We start from the raw sequence: 17208 nt of genomic DNA, 5'->3' as shown, positions 1-17208 counted from the left end.
GTCCTGATTCTTCCCAGGCTTAATGAAAGTTACTCTACTTTCTTCATATTTACCTCCAGTAATTCCCATGTTTCCAACAGGAAATTCCCTTATCAAACTTTGTTGAACACATCTGTACATAACCTTATGACATAAAAAAAAATAACAGAAGATCCAGGTTCAACAGGTATTAATTAAAAAGTGATTACTTTTGAAGAAAAAGGGAAAGCATAAATTCAGCAAGGGCGTACGTGACAGTATATAGCACAAATAATTCTCTATCTGGGGGTCCTGAGAAATTTCGGCAAGTGGTCATTGGGTAATGAATGTTTGTAATTCATTGGCAACTGTTTTAAAATGCAAAGCACACCATGGCATCAGTGATGTTCTTCTGCATCTTGACACTCAGCCTATTACAATTACACCCTTGCAAAAAGACAGTGCATTTTAACGCAGGCTGGATGATATTTCAATGTTCTGATCATAATAATTTAATAGCATTTCATAATTATATAGAATGACAAAGACATCTTGGAATTGGTTTAAAGGCACAAATGTTTATATGTGCCTACTCTGAATGAACATTTAGTACAGCACGCCAATGCTGAAGATTTTTTTTCCTAAGTATCTCTTAGTAAGGTTTTAGTGTATCTTTAAGAAAATAACCATAAATTACTTAAATAATATATTTTTTTTCCAAGTAGAGAAAAATAACCTTTTTAAGGGCTTTGTTTTCTGTTCTCATTTTCTCTCTTCCTTCAGCTCCTGTACAACTGAACAATGGTTCTTTCTTCATGTGGAAGAGTGAACTCAATAAACACAAATGGCTACAGGGCTCCACCACAGCGGTGAAATTATGGCTTCACGGGACTTTTTTCTTTATGAGAAAATAAGTTTAGAAGCACCTTTTCCAACATACTTTAAAGTCATGCATATTTCAATAAATATAATTATCTTGGCAACACTACACATTGCTGCCTGACAAATGAGACCAAAATAATTAAGTTCTGTTCTTTGTACAAGCGAGATTTAGTGTAGTCATCCATCTGAGCAGGAATTGAGGAGTCCAGAGACTGCAGAAGATGAACAAGCTACTAACTCAAATGGGTCATGGGGGAAGGTGGTTAAATGGGTGCACAGTTTAAACACTGCTGTGAGCAACTTGCATGTCTTCACCTTAGTCAGGGCTTGCTTGGTTCATTGCTCATTTGGTTCTGCCCTTAGTTGGACACGATATTCAAGCAAACAAAAGAACAGCTGTGAAGATAACTCGGGGTATGGATCAGCACCACTGGCAGTGAAAATATGAGACAAATAACAAACTACACACCTAGAAGTCCCCGGGAAGGGGCTGACACCGAACAGACACAAGAGCTAGAAATGCGACTATGGAAAAGACTGAGGATCTCCATATTAGGAGCAATAAAAAGGAGGAAAAAAAGGGAGAGAAGTCAATGTACTTTCCTACTCCTATCTTTGGGGAACTGGGAGAGTGGTTTGGATGCCACTAATCCACCCTTTCCTGCTTAGAATAACTGGCACGGCTTCCCACAGCCCGCCTCCTCGTTCCCCCACGCGTCTCCAGCCCCGTGCGGGGCGAGACCGTGGTCTGGGGCAGTGTGTCTGTCCGGGGGCCGGAGGCCGGCCCTCGGCGGACCGCCTGCAGGTGTGGCCACGGGGCCAGGGACACACGTGTGTGGCACACGCGCACCGCCACGGGGACAGCAACTTCCCAACCCCGAGGTCGGAGCTGGTCCCGCAGCCGCCCCGGGCGCGCGGGAACGGAGCCTCTTGGCTGGGGGGAGGCATTTTCCTTTGTGCCGGGCGCCGCGAGCCGGCGGCAGCCCCGGAAGAGCGGCTGCAGAGCGGCCTCGAGTTGTCAGCCCGGGAGAGAGAGAGGACGCACTCGGGAGGAAGGCGCGCCTGGGGTCCCCGGTGCATCACCGGGCGCCCCTCGGCCCACCTGGCCCGGCTGGGATGGGGCGCAGCGGGCGGGCGGGCAGACGGACGGACGGACGGACAGACAGACAGACGGGGGCCATTTGTAGAGTGGAGATTGTACTTCAAACACAGAAACAAACACGCACAAACGAATTCACCTGCAGGGTCACGCGGTGTGACCAGCTGAAGGGCCGGGGCTCGGGGTCGGGGTCGGGGGTCGGGGTCGGGGGTCGTGCGCCCCACCCCAGGGCTCCGCTCCACCTTTGTCCCGCGCGCGGCGGGCGGACTCCCGCGACCGTCCGTCTGTCCGCGCAGGGGACTCGGGCGTGAAGTTGCGCCCGGGGGGGGGGGGCTGACCGTGGCCTCGGGGTGGGAGGGGGCACCGGAGCGGGCTCAGTTTCCAAAACACGGGCGAGAGAACCCCCCGGCGGGCGGCCGTGCCCCGCGCTCCCCCGGGCGTGCGCGGCCCGGCCCATCCCCGGCCACAGCCGCCGCGAACAATGCGCCCCGCGCGGGCGAGGGACCCACCCGGGAGCGCGGCGCCGCCGGCGCGGGCCGGCCCGGGGCCCGGGGGTCGAGGCCGGGGCTGGGGGGGGGGGGGGGAGGACGGGGGCGCCCGGCGGCGGGAGGTCATCCCGCACACACTCACCGCGCGCCCGCGCACGGGTCCGCCTCCCTCCCAGTGCCCGCCGGCCACGGAGCCCGCACCTGACGACAGACCCGCAGACCGCGGTGCGGGTGCCGGGCTCCCACCGCTCCCCGCCGCACCCGAGGCGTTCGGAAACCCCAAAGGATCCGGGATGGGGGCGGGGGGTGGGGCCGGAGCCCCGCGCGCCCCCGCCGGGCACGGCGCTGACAAGGGGCACAAAAGACCCGGGGAGGGGGCGCGGGGGCGCCGGGGCCCCCAACTCCGCGGCCGCCCGGGAGCCAGGTCGGGCCCGCGATCCCCCAGATAAAGGGCGGTGGGCGGCCGCGGGGGAGGGCGGGGGGCGGGGGGGACAGGACTTACTCGGGCTGGGGCCGAGGCTCACGCGGGACCGCAGCTCGGGTGGGTGGCAGGTGCGCGGCGGCCGCGGGGATCCACTTGTCACGGACAGACAGACGGGGAAACTCCCCGCGCCGCCCCCCGCCCGCCCCCCGCGCGCTCGCGGGCGCGGCCGCCCAGCCCCGCGGGTCCTGCGGTGCCGCCGCCGCCGCCGCGGCCGCCCTCCGCCTCCCCGGCGTCGGCCGCGCCCGGCGCCCCCCGCCCCGGCCACACCCCGCCGCCCCCCGCCGCCCTCCAGCCGCCCCGGCTGACGCGGGCGCGCGGTGCCGCCGCCGCCAGCTCCCCCCGCGGCCCCCACCCGCGCCTCGCCCCGCCCCGGCGGCGGCGCCTCCGTCCACCCCGCCCCGCCCGGCCTCCCGCGCGGCCCGGGCCTGCGGGTGCCCACGCGCGGGTCGGCCGCGTGCTTCCGTGAGCCGCGGGCCACTTGTAACCTCGCGCAAAGGCGGCGCCCCCGCGGGAGGCGCCGGGAGCAGCCGCGGAGCACCGCTGTCCGGCTGTCCGCAGTCCGGCTGTCCTGCGGGGTTACACGGCGGGGACCCCCCTTTATCCACCCCCCCCCCCCCCAGCAAACCCAGGCTGAGCCCCACAAGGTGTCTAGCCTAATCCAAACCAAAGTAAACCCTTTGCTGAGCAGACCCTTCCCCTTCCTCTTCTTCTCCCTCCTCCTCCTCCTCTTCTCCTTCTTCTTCTTCTTCTCCTTCCTCTTCCTCCTCCCCCTCCTCCTCCCTCTTCTTCTTCTTCCTCTTTTTCTTCCTCCTCCTCCCCCTCCTCCTCTCTCCTCCTCCTCTCTCCTCCTCCTCTTCTTCTTTCCTCTTCCTCTTCCTCCTGTTCCTCCTCCTCCCCCTCCTCCTCTCTCTTCCTCCTCTTCTTCTCTTTCCTCTCCCTCCTCCTGTTCCTCCTCCTCCTGTTCCTCCTCCTCCTCCTCTTCTTCTCCTTCCTCTTCCTCCTCTTGTTCCTCCTCCTCTTCCTCCTCCTCCTTCTTCTCCTTCCTCTTCCTCCTCCTTCCTCCTCCTCCTCCTCCCTCTTCTTCCTCTTTTTCTTCCTCCTCCTCCCCCTCCTCCTCTCTCCTCCTCCTCTTTTTCTCTTTCCTCTTCCTCCTCCTGTTCCTCCTCCTCCTCCTCTTCCTCCTCCTCCTCCCCCTCCTTCCTCCTCCTCCTCCTCCTCCTCTTCTTCTCCTTCCTCTTCCTCCTCCCCCTCCTCCTCCTCTCTCCTCCTCTTCTTCTCCTTCCTCTTCCTCCTCCTGTTCCTCCTCCTCCTCTTCCTCCTCCTCCTTCTTCTCCTTCCTCTTCCTCCTCCTCCTCTTCCTCCTCCTCCTCCCCCTCCTTCCTCCTCCTCCTCCTCCTCCTCTTCTTTCTCTTCCTCCTCCTCCTATTCCTCCTCTTCTTCTCCTTCGCCTCCTTCTCCTTCTTCTTCTTCTTCCTCCTCCTCCTCTTTCTCCTCTTCCTCCTCCTCCTCCTCCTCCTCCGTTTTTGTTCTGGGATGTTTTAATATTTACTTTTTCTTGTCCCAGGGACGTCAAAGCTCCTGCCTGCCTCTCACAGCCTGCCTGGGCACCCTCGTGCTTGCTTGGTCTCTACCACTTGAGCCATGATTACGTGGAGATAAGCATCTCCCAGAGATTTCTGCCTGGCTGGCTTTGAACTCTGCACGTCTGGGTCTCACAGTTTCCCGGGCAGCTAGGCTGACAGGTGGGAAACACCGGCACTCAGCTTGGTGATTTTTATACCTTAGTTAATATCGGTTGTGCACCTGCCTGTGTCTCAAATATTGCATTTATAGAAAACTAAGAACACTTCCCTGGGTAGTTTCTCTCTCGTTTCTTTATTCCTTAAAACAAGCCTTCCTAGTAGGTATTACCCCCCCCCCCTTTTTTTTTCTAAGGTGAGACCTAGGAAGGTGGCCATTCCATTTGAAGGGTAAGGCTCTGCAGCTGGGACTCCATGTCTCCACTATCCTACAAGCGGCAATAGGCTGGCCTTCTTAACATGTGCTTGACTGACTATATCCCATATATATATATATATATATATATATATATATATATATATATATCTACTGGGGCTAGAGGCCACCCGTCCAGCCATCTTTATCCTAAAATAGCACTCATCCCCCCCCCATTTCATCTTCCTCCTTTTCCTCTTAAGCCCTTAAGAACCTTACAAAACAGAACAAAGACCGCTCGACACCCACGTCTCGTGCTGCATTCACTGAGTAAGTTATAACTGTTACGTTCTTTTGCGTCTATCTTGCTCCGCCATACCAACAGGACCCAGGCCTCCTGAGGTCTTCTATTGAAACAAACAGCAGCTCATAGTTGTTCATGCAGAGAGATCATCCAGCTGTGGAGTAGTGCTCCAAGCACCGTATGCAGCTACTCCAGCGACTCTCCAAGCACCTATGAGGTGGGTTACTTTATAGATGAGAAACAGAGGCACAGAGGTGGGATCAGGAAGGCAGTAATTACTAGAACAAGGCGTAGCTCTCCAGCAATCTGTGAAAGGCATCTCGAGCTGAATTCACATTTACTTAGTGTGGGAAGAGGGGGGGTGGGGGGACACTCTGCAGAAGAGATGATATTCAGGTGTGTGATACACAAAGGTTGTCTTGGATTGTAAGAGTGAGCCCTAAATATGCAACCACATGGCTTCAGGAGGAGGCAAAGGAAACTGAGTGGAAGATGCAAGGGTAATGGGACCACAGAGGTAAAAGGCAGGATGCAGCCACGAGCTAAGCCATGCCAGTGGCCAGCTGCGGCTGGAAAGGTCAAGGAAGAGTCTCTCTCCAAGTGCTCTTGAGAGAGCAAAGTCCTGCTTCCATGATGGTTTCTGTCTAGTGGACGCAATTGGGGCCTCCAGAACTAAACAGAAATAAATGAGTGTTGTTTCAAACTGCCAAGTTTATGGCAGTTTGGTACAGCAACCCAAAGAAACAACCAAATCCTCAAGTGTGGAGGATGCATGTTTATAATTGTGGAAGAAATAAAAACAACAAAATTTCAAGAAGTTGATTGTTTTCCTCCTTTGTGACTGATAGCTGTCCGTGGACAGAGAAGTGGTCATCTAGTTTCTAATACAGGATTATAATAAAGTAAATCCCTCCAATTTAGACTTCTGTTGTTATCTCCTCAAATAAATGCATACATCAGTGGAATACACTTAGGATTTAAAGACTAGCTGACTTTTTGTTACCAGCTAACCATATGGATGAGAAGTGTATAGAAGTTGAAGTATTTTCTATTTTCTAATATTCTACTTAGGGTTTTATTCCCACTGTTTAGTAATACTTTTAAAAATGACATATTGCTACAAGGTGAGAAGGACAGACTGGGAATCAACAGGCATAAAGCTCTAGCTTATGCAAGATGAGCTAGCTCTAGGAAGCTGCTCCACATCATAGCACCTCTAGTCAGCAGTAACAAATGGTACACTTTAGATTCAAGAACAGATTTCCTTTAAGTGTTCTTACAACAACAAGATGAAAAAGAAAGCAATGCGTAGTTTAATTTTAAATGTATCCTCTATAATTTCCAAGTGAATAGCAAAAAACATATTGATATGAAGTTGAAATCATGAATCTTTAAAATAATAAACTGTGCATTAACTTTTATAATGTGAACAAGTCTCTTGACCTCTGAGAGGTCCTGCTGTTGGAAATGAAGATATAGTAGATTTGATTCAAAGTATTTGAGGGATACATTTTTTAGTAAGGTTGACATAGGTTGCGACAATAAGGTATTTCTGTTTAGCCATGCAATGGATGAGATTGAAGAACAAACACTCAAAACACTCAAAAAGTTGTTGTTTTTCTGAAATTCCAGTTGAACTGGGAACTCTGTATACTTTAATTTGCTAAATCTGACAACCCTATTTTCAATTCTCCAGTTGCTCATGCATGTTTTCATTTTTTTTTCCTCCAGTCTTAACTAAGACTAACTCATGCTTACTTAAAGCAAGTCTGAAACAAGATGGAACCACTCACCACCAACCTTGCTTCATACAGCAGAAAAGGGTGATACATACGTTTCATCCCAGATTTCGTCCCAACACCACGTATTGACAGTGCCTCTTCTTATGAGAAGTGCAGCAAATGGTTTTAAATCCCTGTGAACAGAGGATAACATCGACTTCAGAATGTGACTGCAATCATTTGCAATCATTTGAGCAGATGGCTGCAGACAGTTCAGTACAGCGCCCTCTGCAGGTCTTTGTACTTGTTGGTCAATATATGGCAACTATTTTTTAGCTATAAGTGACTGATAGGATCTCATGCTGTGTGCTTTACCAGGGGGGCATGCCAATTACAGGAATCTGCAAATATTAAGCATTCAAAACAAATTAGATGAATAAATGAGTGAATGGATGTAATTTATATGAAAGTGCTGTGAAACTGACAAAAGTGCTATAGAATTCTGTGAGGTTAGTACTAATAGTAATAATTAATAAGTAATAATAGGCAGCACAGTTAGGCCTTTGATTCCCACTCAGCCTTGGAGAATTGCTCTGCAAGAAATGTTTGATGCTTGGCCTTTTTCATCTAAAAATTCAATCATGAGAGGCACTGTCTACAGAATAGCAACATCTATTGATCAATGGGAAATGTCTCATTCTTTCTGCTTGGCTCAGTAAAAATTCCCATTCATCCTTCAAACACCTTTTATTATATTTCACTGTACCTATATCAATTAAATTAGTGTTGGCTAAACTTTACAGAGACACTTGCCCTCTCCCCCAAAAAGATGTCATTTTTTTTTCCTCTCCTGTATCAGGAGGTGTAATTCCCTGGCCCAAAGCCAACAAAATGCCCAATTCATCAATTTAAGATATCATCAAGGCTTGAAGGATTGTAGCTAGAAAGAAAGGATATAGGAAAGGATATAGGATATATAGCTGAATCGAAATTCTCCAGAAAGTATTTCCACAGCTTGATTCCATGAATTTCACCTATTCTATTTGCAAGGAGAAGCTGAAACTTGTGTCCTTCAGCGGGGCATACTGGATCATGAATACAGATTAAGGTTGTGTTTCTCAAGAAGGAAACATGACTACCCGGGCTTGTCATTGTCTTTTTTCCATTCCTTTTTAACTACGTTTTCCAAAGCCGGTTTATTACCAATTGGCAGTTTGAATGTGTTTACAACCTGAACAATGTTCTCCTCTCTTTCTGCACACCTCTTCCAGCCCTACACAAATCTACTGCCTATGCTTTTATCTTACCCGCTTTTATCTCTATTCATCTGCTTGTTACTTGTCCTGATTTTTTTTTTCATATTTACTCTTTGCTCAACTATAACCTGTTGGCACTAACTATTCTCCAACTATCCATAATTCAACTCTTGTGTTTCTTCTTACAATTGTTGGCTTTATGCATTTTGTCACATCCAACATAAATGCTTTCAGAGTCTCTTCTTGTTTTGGGAAAGAGTAGTGTGTGATGTGTCTGGAGTTTTCTTCAAAATCAACCAATATTTAGCACAAGAGTATGGGACCCATAAAGTACAATTAGACATGCACTGAAATGATGGAAAAGGGTAAGTGTACAGTTCATAATATTAATTCTAAACGGATATAGTAAACAAACATCTAATTAAAAAGTAATGAAAGAAAAGATTAACTTCAACTTGCTTTGCAGTCTGCTAAATAAAACATGCTGTTCAAGTCAGGAGCTGGCAGCCCACGCTTATAACCCTAGCTACTTAGGAGGCTGAGATCTGAAGAACACGGTTCAAAGCCAGCTGGGGCAGGAAAGCCCGTGAGTCTTTGATCTCCAATTAATCACAAGAAAATCGAAAGTGGAGCTGTGGCTCAAAGTGGTAGAGCACTCGCCTTGAGCAAAAGCATTCAGGGACAGCACCCAGGCTCAGTTCAAACCCCACAACTGCCAAAAAATAAAATACTACAATAGGATTCGGTCCAGTGTTTAAATCTTTAGAAACGTCTAGGAGGCTGATGTTATGTTAGTGGTCTCTCTGTCTTGCATCACCTGATGCCACTTCCAGTCACATGGCCCAAATGTGACTCTTAGCCTTCGCACCCTATTATAGTCACATCAACCAGCACACCAAGTATTTAGAACAAAGTAGTATTTATGAAAAGCGACCTGCTAACTACAATACTCACATAACATATTACGCAGAAAAACATGATTATTACTCTTCTTTCCTTGTGACTGTAAGTGGTCTCTTGACTGGTTTTTCATATAAGGTTCTCTATTCTGTCTCTGCTCCGTGCACTCTCCTTTTTCTTGGGTTTGATTACAATATAAGCTTGTATCCCAGAATTTTACACTGGAACATTTACAACATAGTGACTACAGAATAGTTTTGTAACCAGCAATCATGAAGCCATGCCATTAGATGTCAGAGCAGCAAGACACAAGGAGTCTGGGTCCCTGGAAACGCTATGTAATCACAACATCTCTGCATGGTCTGGCTTTGGTTTTCTTTATGAACACAAGGGAAATAAAATATTTATCTCACTTAAGTCTCTGTTATTGTGTTGTGTGGTATTATTTTCTGTTACTCCGTGCTGACAAACTTAATGTGACATGATATACTAACCAAGGAATCTTCTTTTTTAATTTCCTAAACAAACCCAATTCTGAGCCTCACAGGACTTCTACCATCCAATATTGAGAACTTATTTTTTCTTCTATCTCATCTTTCATAGGTGATGGCTTTTTCCCCTTCAATATATCCAGTCCCAGATTTTCCTTCTCATCTGGCTATCATTGAAATAAACATATTAACTAAAAATCTACTGCAGAGGTCAAATTTCAGAGGCTTGAGCATTACAATAAAAAAAAAAGGGCATATTGAATATTTCAGTTATCAACTGTTGCTACGGTTATAGTTTTTCAATTATCTACTGTTGCTAAATAAATTCTTCCAAACTTACTAGCAGAAAATAGCCACGATTTATTATTTCTCAGAGGTCTCTGGGTTTGCTGGGATTCACTGGGTGCTTCTTGTATTCCACACTAGTGAAACCAGGGTCTTGCTAATGGAAAAAACCATGCTTCTGTCTCTCAAGTAGCTGGGACTACAGGTTTGCACCACCATACTGGATGCATCTTTAGGATTTTTTTTTTTTTTTGTCGGTCATGGGGCTTGAACTCTTGGCTTGGGCACTGTCCCTGCGGGCGCTTTACCATTTGAGCCACAACACAACTTCCAGTTTTCTAGTGGTTTATTGGAGATAAGAGTTTCACAGGCTTTCCTGCCAGGGCTGGCTTTGAACCACGATCCTCAGATCTCAGCCTCCTGAGTAGCTAGGATTACAGGCGTGAGCCTCTGGTGCCTGGCTCTTTAGGATTGTTGTTGTTGTCATTATTATTATTGCTGTACTAAGGTTTGAACTCAGGGCCTTGTGCTTGTCACAAAGGTGATCTACCACCTTAGTCACTCTTTCAGCCCTTCTGGCACTGGTTATTTTTTGAGTTGGAGTCTTGCTTGATGCTTGGACCAGCTGTGGACCAGGCCTACCTTTTTAACAACATTTATTATAATTCATGTGTTATTGCAAGAATGCAATAGACTCAAATCAATTGTTTTAGGTAGTAAATGGAGCCCCAAATGCTCTGTAGTAGAATTTATTTTGCAGAAATACCTCAACATATGTCACAGGTGGTTACGTTTGGTATAGACAAAACACACATTGTGAATGTGAAAATGTAGCAGGCAGGTTGTATCTAGAGAAAGTGATTGGTAAGATTCAGGCAGCTTGCAAAGACTAGGGAAAGCAGTTTCAAAAATAGGACCCTATTGTTTTATAAAATAAGTAGTGTGCACAAACTAAAAAGAGCTTGAAAGAGTCCCATAGCGATGAGGTTCAGAGCGTCCTGTGAACTAAAATCTACTAAAGTTACCTACTTCAGTATTTGAATTATATCAACATATTAAATTTCTGACCTAACATTTTCTTGTGTACCATGTTGGTTGTCCATATAAAATGGTCTGTCCTAACTTATCTTCCCCTCCTGCCTCATTCTGCTGTCTCTGACTCTCTCTGGTTTTCCTGCTCCTCAAACACATCAGGACCACTCCTGATTTAAGATTCCCTGTTCCTTCTACCCAGAGCATCTTTCCTTTGGAAGCACATGCAGCTAACTTCCTTCTTTCCAATCATTGTGAGGAGGTCTCCTTCTCTATGCAACATCCTAACTAAAACTGCATCACACCGTTAGTTTTAGAATACCCATCTTCCTTCCAAACTATAACATAAATTGTTGTCATCATTACTGTTTATCTCAAACTCTTTAAGTCTCAGAGTGGCCTGGAATCTGTGCTATTTTGTTAAGTGTTTTCACTTGTGAGCCTAGACTATAGAGGACATTCAGCAGATATTCACTGAAGAATCTGAGAAAGCTCACAGTGTTCTTGGGTAGTATACAAGGGGTTGCATATGAATTACCTGAAGTGTAATAGATTATATGGAAAGCTCAAATAGTATCATTCTTTACAAAGACTAAGTCAAAGCCCAACAAAATAAGCACCCGTAAATGGGTTACTCTCAAGATGGGGGTTGGGATCGAGGGGAGAGGGAGATGAAGCGGGGAAAGGAGGAAGAATACAGTCAAGAATTCATTGTAGATACCACGAAATTAAGAAAAAAATAAGGTAAGGAAGGAGTCCATGAGCTCAAAGGGGGTGAAATGGGGAAGGAGGTGACACAGAGCAAGGTGCAGTATATTCATAAGCTGCTTTGTTAAATAGCCAAAACACAACCATACATATCCTGTAAAAATCAAGAACAGTGAGGGAAGGGGTAGGAAAGGAGAGATGGGTGAGAATGTGGAAAATGGTGACACTGAGCAAGATGCACTGCGTTCACACAATGGTTCATTGAATGGCACAATGTACAACTCCTTTGTACACTTGCCTCAATAATGAACCCTTCCGTGGCTATATGTATGTTTAGCTTTGACACGGAATGAAGTTATAACAGAGCAGAGCGTCTCTTCATAGGGGGAGAAATGAAGGGTGACTTGCATACAAAACAAAATAAACCAATAACCAGAACGTCACCAAAGAAAAGACCCGTTTCTAACAATTACCCTAAATGACAATTGGTTAAACACTTCACAAAACTTATTATTAGTAGTAATAATGAAGTGAAGATTTCCACTTGGCATATATAAAAAAAAGCATATGAAGTAAGTGTCACTGTGGCTCATGTGGTAGAGCTCTAGCTTGAGCTGAAGAGCTGAGGACCAGCGCCCAGGACCAGAGTTCAAGCCCCATGACCCAAAGAAGAAAAAAAAAGCATATTAAAACTGAAAAGTTAAAATGCAGAAACTGCAAAGTGGCTAAAAACCAAAAGACAAAGTGTGAAATCAGATAAGAGGAATTAGGTTAAATATATCAACAAAAAAAGTATCTGAAAACTAAACTTCTCCATTAGCAGCAAATGAAAAGTAAAAGAAATAGAAATCACGATAACAAGATCAGTGTGGAACTAAATGGGAAAATACACTCATTGGAACAGCCGTTAATTCTACTGGTAACAGCATATATGAAGAGAAAGCAGTAATAAATCTTCAACATACAAAGCATGGAAACAAGGAGGCAATGGAAATGCCTTCTATGATAATAAAATGGTGCAATTCTAACATGATACATTTTTCCAAACCCAAAGAAAGTCTGTCATTAAACATGAATCATAATGTAAACTGAAGATTTTAGGTGATTATTCCTGTGGTACATTTGCATGGGTGGTGTAATGATGAAGGAAGGTTTTATATATGTGTGTATATAAAATATATTACATATGTGTATATATGTGACTATATATTATATATGTATATATCTATATATAAGATATGTTATATATAAAATACACACACATATATGAGCATACACACACATATATGAGCAGACACTATACGAAATCTCAATACTTTCCTCTTAATTCTGCTATAAAAACTGCTGATAAAAACATTGTCTGAAAATTACGGAATGAGACAAAAATCAAGTTCAAAATAGCAATTAGAGTGAGATGCTCTAGCTTAATACTATCATAAATCACAAATGCAGTAAGCATGAATATTCATGAATGCTATAAAGTTGTGCCCAAACTAAGAAAAATATTTTGTCAAGTGCTTGGGGAATGTTTAGGAAATTTAATCATGTCCAAAACTTAAAAAGTTGACACTGGACAAGTCAGTTTACATCCCTTCCTGAAGAATGAACTAAACTAAAAATTAATTAAGATCCCATTAAAAAACAATTTAGTTAAAGAGGGAAGAAAAGGCAGTAGAAATGTCTTTAGAACGTAATTAAACCAAGAAGACGTATGTATATGAAAATTCCTTAGGGAGTCTCAAATACACACTCAAAGGTAAATTTATAACCATAACAATTATCATTTAGAAAAGAAAAAAATGAAATATCATTTTAGTAATGATGAGATGCACTGTACTCATAAATCGACATGTTAAATTGAAACCCCTCTGTACAGCTACTTCAGAATAATAATAATTTTAAAAGGTAGAAAAGTTAGAAAAAGTGTAGCCCTAAAGAAGGTAGGAAAAGGGGAAGAAATGAATTAGAATCTAGGAAAAATATGAATAGGATTCCTAAAATAGACATCTCTGGGAAATATAATTATTAAGAGATCAACTTATAAAAGTGAAGGAATACATATGAAAGAGATTATAATACATAAAATTCTATGTATAGTTGAATAAAAAGATATTAAAAATTCTAATTTTGTGCAAAAATGTAAATTAGTGTAAAAAATTTAAAATGCTTACCATATTTCTAACTATAAAAATATATTGAAGAATGTTTTACATGCAAGCTTTTCCTGAGTTTGCATAAAGCAGGGTATAAGGAATATGCCAGATTCTAAGAAATGCCAAAAAAGAAAATCAAACGCAAGTTATTCTCTTACACTACCTTTAGTCTGAAGCACATAATATTTTTCAAGAGAACGTAAGAACCAAATCACTGATAATAGAGATGTACACCTAACAAAAATATACAAATAAGCAATATTTAGCACTGCATTTACTGAATTTTTATACCCTACTATATAGGATTCTTTTACATGAATGTAAGGATAGCTTAATATTTTAAGAGCTATCAAGGGCTTTCATGAAAATCATACTAAAAGATTATGCAGTTGCATGTATTATGAAACTGTTTCAAGCAATTTCAAAGTAATTTCTATCTTTAGAAAACTCCAAAATGGATTGTTTTGATAACAGGAAATAAGAATCCTACAGATCTTTGATGAACATGAACAAACACAGGTAAAAGCACTGATGGTGATACATAATTGATGCTCACACATATTTTAGGTTTTGTACCAAATCACAACTTGTTATTTTCTGTATACTGCAACTGAACATCAGGCCAAAGGTGGTGGTATTTGCCTATAAATCCAGCTACTCTAGAAGCAGAGACGGGAGGTTCACAGTTTGGGCCAAGACTGGACAAAAACTAATGCGACACTGTATCAACAAAAAGCCCAAGCATGATGTTCCATGCCTGTAATCCTAACAATATGGGAGGCGTGACAAAAAGGATCAAAACATGAAAGACTCTATCTGAGTAATCACCTATAAGCAGAAAGTGCTGGAGGCAGGGCTCAGGAGGGAGAGCACCAGTGTAGCAAGCACAAGGCCCTGGCTTCAAGACAACAAAGAAGAAAAATTAGGCAAACAGAATAAAATAGGTAATAATAAAACAGATGATAATATACATAAATCTTAAGTTAGAGGAGATCAGAGAGCAATCTACCTTGGTCAGTAAATGTTGAATTATATAACAAATGAGAAGGAAATGTATCCGTAAATGCATATTCTCTAAGCTTGAAAGCAGGACATGAAAATATCTAACAGAAGATCTTTTGAATTCTGTAACTGTTTAAAAATGTCTGCATGGCAAATCGCTAAGCATATTAAAAGGCAATGTGGGAGAGTGTGGTGGCTCAAGCCTCTAATCCTAACTCCTCTGGAGGCTGAGAAATGAAGGACTATGAGTCAAGGCCAGCACATGCAGAAAAGACCTGCAGACTCCATCTCCACAGTAATCAGGTAAAAGCAGGGTTGGAGGCATGACTCAAGCAGTAGAGTGCCACCCCAAAAAGCATGAGACCCTGAATTCAACCACCAATACTAGAAAGAAAAAGTGTGGTAAAATAATGTGCACCTGATAGAAGTAAAGGAAATCTACTTAATTTGCAGGTGAGTGTCACAAACTATTAAGGAAAGAAGCAATATTCCACTGGAATACATATATATATATATATATATATATATATGTATATATATATATATATATATGTAAAAATATGCCTAAGAAAGAAATGAAAATGTAGATAAGATAGCCTTATATAATTAATCAAGTTGATAGAGGCTTTGAAAATTACTGTTCAGTGTTGATAAGAGGTATTAGAAAATGTATATTTTCTTACAATATAGCTATGAAAGTAATTACTCTTCATTGTAAACTTTCATAAGACACTAAACAGCTATAAAACAAAAACTGAACTGGCTGTAAACATAACATTATACAGTAACACTCATCCACCAGCTGTGAGAAGGTATATATTTTTATTTTTGTCTTTGTTTCTATATTAGTCAAATTTTTACACAAAACTAAATGGATAATTACATTAAACCAGTTTTTTAAATAGTTACGAATTGGTAAGTTAAAAAGAAAGCATAAACAAATATCTCTATTGTATGATTTCAAACATATTATGTTAAGGTTCCCCCCATCTTAGTGACAAAATGCTACTTAAAAGCAGAAAGATCTATTTTGGCTCATAATTTCACAAGTTTTCTGTTGTCCCTGGGCCTGTGCTGGGGTGGTTCATCAGAAGTTAAGGGCATGCTGAAGAAAACCTCACCTCCTTAGAGCCAGGGAGCAGAGAGAGAATGCCAGAAGAAGCCAGGACAAGATTTCCACTCAAGGCCACATCCCCAGTGATTTCCTTTAGTTTTAGCGTTTCTAAAAACACTAGAAATCAACACATGAGCCTGTGTTGACATTTCATACTCAGATCCTAACGTAAACAACATGTTCCCTAACATGATGGAAATATAAACTGATTTAATGGTAACCCCTCTGTCAACGATACGATGGTAAAAAAGTAATACAAATTATTAGAAATTTCCATGACCATTTCTTTTGGGTCTTTCCTCTTCTACAATTTTGTACACTCTTATTCATTTTTTTTATGAGCACATTACTTTCCTCATTTAAAAAAGAGAGTTGAATAATGAACTACTCATAGGAATTAAGTTGATTCAATAGTAATAATATGGTTTATAAAATTGAGGGTGATAGTTTGCATAATGTGAAATGTACCTGTCTCTAATATTTTTTTTTCTGTTATAGAAACTAACAAGAACCTTTTTTCTTAGAATTAGGTAAGCATGAATGGCATTTAAGCGACTTGAATTAACAGACATTACTTACCTGCATAATAAACAAGTAATTAAATAATTATGTGCTGATCAAATTTAATGTTCAAATAAAAGAATACAGTACATTTCTATTCATATTTGAGCTCCCTAGACAATAAAAAGAGCTGCATTTTTTTGTCAGTCTGTGCTCTAAGTCAATGTGAAATGCCCATCACAGTCTGCTGGGTTTGATATGACATCAATCTACTCTTCAACGGACAGCATCTGAAAAATTCTAGGACAGAAGTTAGAGCATGAACCACTGCAGTTTGCGTTTCTATGATATGATGCTATAAAAACAAATGATAACTCTATCATGGAGTGGGTACGTGCAAGAGTAGAATGGAACATTAACATGTTATTACCATTACATGTTATTTGTTGGGCTCTGTACCTCTGCTAGATTCTCTTGGATTGTTATCACAGGCTTATTACAACTCATTATAATTATGGTGTCACACCAAGTTCTCAAATTACAATGCTAACAATTAAAATGAATGGGCTGTTTGTTGGGAATACAGTCTTGAATGTGTCTAAGTGGGTGTCTATTTTTTGATTAGTTAACTTTTTAACTATTGAATTGTAAAAATTATTTTTATGATGTGGGTGCCTATCTTTTGCTACGGGTAGGTAACACAGGTATATTTTTCTAGTCGATAGACTGCCTCATTATGACTTTCTTAATAATATCAATTACCTATTATATTTTGTATTACATTTTATATTTTGTGTCAATAGGTATAATACATGGAACCTATACATGTTTATAATAAGGTTGTAGAGTTTTCCTTTTTTCTTCTGAAACTTTAGAGGTTTAGATACATGCTTTT

This window comes from Dipodomys spectabilis, unplaced genomic scaffold (assembly GCF_019054845.1).
Source record: "Dipodomys spectabilis isolate Male_0828 unplaced genomic scaffold, ASM1905484v1 ptg000108l, whole genome shotgun sequence".
NCBI classification, from domain to species: domain Eukaryota; kingdom Metazoa; phylum Chordata; class Mammalia; order Rodentia; family Heteromyidae; genus Dipodomys; species Dipodomys spectabilis.
This window is presented reverse-complemented; position numbering follows the sequence as displayed.